Source organism: Leptonychotes weddellii, chromosome 13 (assembly GCF_054177405.1).
Source record: "Leptonychotes weddellii isolate Sample4059 chromosome 13, ASM5417740v2, whole genome shotgun sequence".
In the NCBI taxonomy this organism is placed as follows: Eukaryota; Metazoa; Chordata; class Mammalia; order Carnivora; family Phocidae; genus Leptonychotes; species Leptonychotes weddellii.
In genome coordinates, this window is record NC_138381.1 from 53,878,585 (window position 1) to 53,884,427 (window position 5,843).

The window sequence follows — 5,843 nt, forward strand, 5'->3', positions numbered from 1 at the left end:
CATGATAGTGGTGAAATCTTAGGAGTATCTGGCATCCTGGCTCCATCAGAGGAGCATGGTGAATGCACAAGTCTGCAACTGCTTGCAGTCCCAGGGCACACAAAAGCAGTGGCGCTTGCACGTCCCTGGGACTCCCCCTGGAAGGATAACAGTAGGCGCACTCTGCTCCACTGTTCCCAGGCCATGGCTGGGTGCCACCCTACTGTGCTTTCCAGGGCAACCACTGCCCTGAGAGCTGTTGCCCAGTCATGGGTGCAGCTGTTTCACTCCTCCCAGGTGATGGTAAATGACCTGCATGTTCTAGTCATTTTCAGGGTGCTCAGGCAAAGATCGGTCACCTGACTGGCCCAACTCATGGTTAATGGGGACCCAAACTGAGAGTCCCTCCTGGGATTGCTGACCATAACCAGTTTCCCCGCTCCACTGCTTGGGCACTCTACCAGTTCAGGCACTCCCATTCATTCTGTGTCTCCTGGGATCCCAAGACCACAATGACCCACCTAGAATTCTGCCTTTTTTATCCCCTGAGCCCCTTTCAGAAAGGGTTGTGTCTCACTGGAGCAGATTTCTAAGGGTTCTGATTTTGGACTCTGGTGTTATATCACCTTCCAGTAGCCAGCTTATGAAGGCCCCTTCCCCCTTCCATTTATCTTCCGATATCTCCACAGAGATTCATGACTCCACACCTCCTACCTTGCAAAAAGCAGTTGCTTTTCTGCTTGTAGAGTTCCAGATATATTCTCTTAGATCTCAGGCTGAATTCTTGGGTGTTCAGAATGGTTTGATAGATACCCAGCTAAATTCAAGGGATCACATGAAACGAGGTCCCCTACAATTCTGTCATCTTGCCTCTTTCCCTACTTTTTAAAAAATTTTGTATCAATGGTAACATAGTGAACATTTTTCTATAACTGGTGTTTTTTTTTGCTTGTATTAATACCAGTAGATGTTTTTCATTCATTTCACTGCTATATGTTATTCCACACAACTTGTCTATTCTCCCATTGCTTTATATTTAGGTTGTCTCAAATTGTTTACTATCATGAGTAATGCTTCTATAAATATTCTTGTGTAAGTCTGCTTGTGAACATGTAAGAGTTCCTCTGGAGCACACAGGGTGGGCACACTTTGAATTAACTGGAAAATGCAAATTTGTTTTCCAAAATGATTGTGCCAATTTACAATCCCACCACCAACATACGGAAATTCCTATTTTCCTGTATCTTCATCAATTCATGATATCTTCAGATTTTCATCAATTTGACTGGTATCCAATGCCTACCCTGATGGCTAATAAGGTAGAGTAGATTTTCATGTTTTTTAACCATTTGTGTTTCATGAAAACTTACTAATGATGCTTATTAGTTTTATTGGTTTGTCTTTGGCTTCTTTGGGATTTTCTATGTAGACACTGATAATATTTGCAAATATGGCTTTTTTTTTGTTGTTAGTCACCATACAGTACATCATTAGTTCTTGATATAGTGTTCTATGATTCTTTATTTGCATATAACACCCAGTGCTCATTACAACATGTGCCTTCCTTAATACCCATCACCAGGCTACCCCATTCCCCCACCCCCTCCCCTCTGAAACCCTTTTTTTTTTTTTAAGATTTTATTTATTTATTTGAGAGAGAGAGAATGAGAGAGAGAGAACACATGAGAGGGGATAGGGTCAGAGGATGAAGCAGACTCCCTGCCTAGCAGGGAGCCCGATGCGGGACTCGATCCAGGGACTCCAGGATCATGACCTGAGCCGAAGGCAGTCGCTCAACCAACTGAGCCACCCAGGCACCCCCCCTCTGAAACCCTCTTATCCTTTTCTCCTCTTATTTATTTCTCTGGCTAGGATCTTCAGTAAACTGGTGAAAAGAAGCAAAGATTGAGGAAGTCCTTGTTTTTCACAACTTTACTAGGAATGCATTTTAAAATGTCACCAATATGTTAATTTTTTTAAAAATAATCTCTCATCAAATTGAAGATGTTCTTTTGCCTGGTTTCTTAACAGTATGTTTATCATTAATGAATATTGAATCTTATATAATGCTTTTTCATCATCTATCAGATGATCAATTTTTCTCCTTTATTAGTGTGGTAGATTGCTTAATACTGAGCTATCTTTGGAAATTATGAAGATTGACATGAATTACCATGGCCATATTTATAAAGCCGAAATATGTTGTTTAACCAAAAACTTGTTCTTGAATTAGATTTATATATTTGAAATTATCTATACTGATATAATTCAATATATATTTCATGAATGACTTCTAACAGATTTTATGAGAAATGGGAACAGTACCAAAAAAATAAAAATTCAAGATATGTGGCTACCATACATACACCCTTTAAAATAAAGGAAAAGAAGAAGAAAAAAATAAATTCTGCATGTAATAATTAGATGGCTACTCCTTTACATATATTTAGTGATGGTTTTTAATCTATTTTGTGTAGGTCTATATTTGCTACACATGAAACAGTTTGAAGCTAGAAGTTTTTATACTTGTGATACCAATCTTTTGTAGATATTACTATATGGCCATTAAAGAAATATCAAACAAGTGCTATTTATTTTGCCAACATTTGTTGCATATTTAAGATTATTCAGAAAGTATTGCTGAGAAAATAATCCAGTTATTCTTTACAAATCTACATACATGGGGGATTTTGGAAAAGATGGTAGAGGAGTAGGGGACCCTATTCCAACTGGTCCACAGAATTGAGCTGGATATCTAGCAGACCACTCTGAGCATGCACGAAATCAGCCTGAGATGTAAGAAGATCTGGATCTCTACAAACAGAATATCGCAGGTGGTTGGTTTCGAGGTACAAAGTGGGGAGCCATGATTCCGTGGGCAAATATCAGGATAAACTGCAGCGGAAGGGAGCCTGGTGGTGGGGATCCTGCACAGTCGATGAGCGATATCCTCCCGCGCTGGGGACAGGGCACAGACTAATAGACCGGTAGCAATGGGGAAAGGACTTTAGATGGAAACCAGAGCAGTGGGGCCACGCATGCAAACTGGAAGTGGCCGGCGGTTTTAGAAGCACAAAGGGCAGAGATGAGCCCCAAACTGGAGGTAGGACTGGGGGGTTGCTGCGCAGAGGTACACAACCCAGGAAGCTGCAGTTTATAGCAGCAAAGACAGAAATGGAGATAGTGTGGCCTGGACAGCTCACTGAAGAACAGACTGTGATCTCTCTGCTCTGAGGCAGAGGGTTGGAAATGATCTCTTCTGCTCTGACTCGTGGAAGAGATGTGGAAAGTGGCCGGGGAAAGCCACCAGAGAACAAAAGCCCCCCAAAAATGGTTACCACTGAGCCCATCCCCCACCACAGGGGGCAGGGCAACCCTGCACAAACAAGGTTGCCTGAGTAACAGCATAGCAGGCCCCTCCCACAGAAGACAGGCTGGGAAAACAAGAGACCAGCAACCCTAAGGTCCCAAGAAAACAGGTGCATCTTGCTCAGGTTCTGGTCAATAATTTGGACTCTATACATTCCATCAACCACCCATCAACTGAATGACTAGGAAGAGGAACCCCAAAAATAGAAAAGACTCAGAGATTATGACTTATGCTGCAGATGTACAAATGGATGCAGATATAACCAAGATGTCGGAGATGGAATTCAGGCTAGCAATTGTGAAGACAATGGCTAGAATGGAGAAATCAATTAATGGCAACATGGAGTCTCTAAGGGCAGAAATGAAAGGTGAATTGGCAGAACTTAAAATGCTATCAATGAAATCCAATCTAATCCAGATAATCTAACAGCTAAGGTAAGTGAGGCAGGAGAACAAATTAGTGACCTGGAAGACAATTTAATAGATAAAAAGGGAAAAGAGGAGGCTCAGAATCCATGAAAATGGAATCAGAGAAATAAGTGACACCATGAAGCATTCCATTGTCAGAATTATTGGAATCCTTGAGAGGCTGGAGAGAGAGAGAGGACTAGAAGATATATTTGAGCAAATCGTAGCTGAGAACTTCCCTAATCTGGGGAATAAAACAAACATTCATGTCCTAGAGGCAGAGAGGACCCCTCCCAAGATCAAGGAAAACAGGCGAACATCCCAGCATATAATAGTAAAACTAGCAAATCTTAGAACCAAGGAAAACATCTTAAGGGCAGTTAGGGGGAAGAGATTCCTTACGTTCAGAGGGAGGAACATCAGAATAACGTCAGACCTATCCACAGAGACCTGGCAAGCCAGAAAGGCCTGGCAAAACATATTCAGGGTACTAAACGAGAAGAACATGCAGCCAAGAATACTTTATCCGGCAAGGCTGTCATTTAGAATGGATGGAGAGATGCAGAGCTTACAGGACCGATACAAACTGAAAGAAAATGTGACCACTGTGCCAGTCCTGCAAGAAATATTAAGGGGGATTCTATAAAAGGAGAAAGACCCCAAGAGTCATATACAACAGAAATTTACAGGGACAATCTATAAAAACAATGTCTTCACAGGCAACATGATGACAATTAATTCATATCTTTCAATAATCACTCTCAATGTGAATGGCCTAAACGCTCCCATAAAACGGCACAGGGTTGCAGATTGGATAAAAGGACAGGACCCATCCATATGCTGTCTACAAGGACTCATTTTGAACCTAAAGATACATCCAGACTGAAACTGAAGGGATCGAGATCCATCTTCCATGCCAGTGGACCTCAAAAGAAAGCCGGGGTAGCAATTCTTATATCAGACAAATTAGATTTTAAACTAAAGTCTGTAATAAGAGACACAGAAGGACACTATATCATTCTTAAAGGGTCTATCCAACAAGAAGATCTAACAATTGTAAATATCTATGCCCCCAACCTGGGAGCAGCCATCTACATAACCCAACTGTTAACCAAATTAAGAGTCATATAAATAACAATATGTTAATTGCAGGAGACCTCAATACTCCACTCTCAGCAATAGACAGATCATCTAAGCAGAAAATCAAAGAAACAAGAGCTTTGAATGACACATTGGACCAGATGGACCTCATAGATATTTACAGAACATTCAACCCTAAAACAACAGAATACTCATTCTTCTTGAGCACACATGGAACTTTCTTCAGAATAGACCACATATTGGGTCACAAATCAGGTCTCAACTGATACCAAAAGATTGGATTATTCCCTGCATATTCTCAGACCACAATGCTCTAAAATTGGAACTCCATCACAAGAAAAAATTTGGCAGAAATTCAAACACTTGGAAGCTAAAGACCACTCTGCTCAAGAATGTTTGGGTCAACCTGGAAATCAAAAAAGAGCTTAAACAATTCTTGGAAACCAATGAGAATGAAAACACATCAGTCCAAAACCTATGGGATACTGCAAAGGCGGTCCTAAAGGGGAAATACATAGCCATCCAAGCCTCACTCAAAAAAGTAGAAAAATCCTGAATTCACCAACTAACTCTACACCTTAAAGAACTAGAGAAAAAGCAACAAACGATGCCTAAGCCATGCATTAGAAGAGAAATAATTAAGATTAGAGGAGAGATCAATGAATTAGAAATCAGAAAACAGTAGATCAGATCAACGCAACTAGAAGTTGGCCCTTTGAAAGAATTAATAAGACCAATAAACCACTGGCCAGACTTATCCAAAAGAAAAGAGAAAGGACCCAAATTAATAAAATTATGAATGAAAGGGGAGAGATCATGACTAACACCAAGGAAATAGAAACAATTATTAGAAATTATTATCAACAACTATATGCCAATAAACTGAGCAATCTGGATGAAATGGAGGCCTTCCTGGAAGCCTATAAGCTGCCAAGCCTGAAACAGGAAGAAACTGACAACCTGAATAGGCCAATAACCAGTAACAA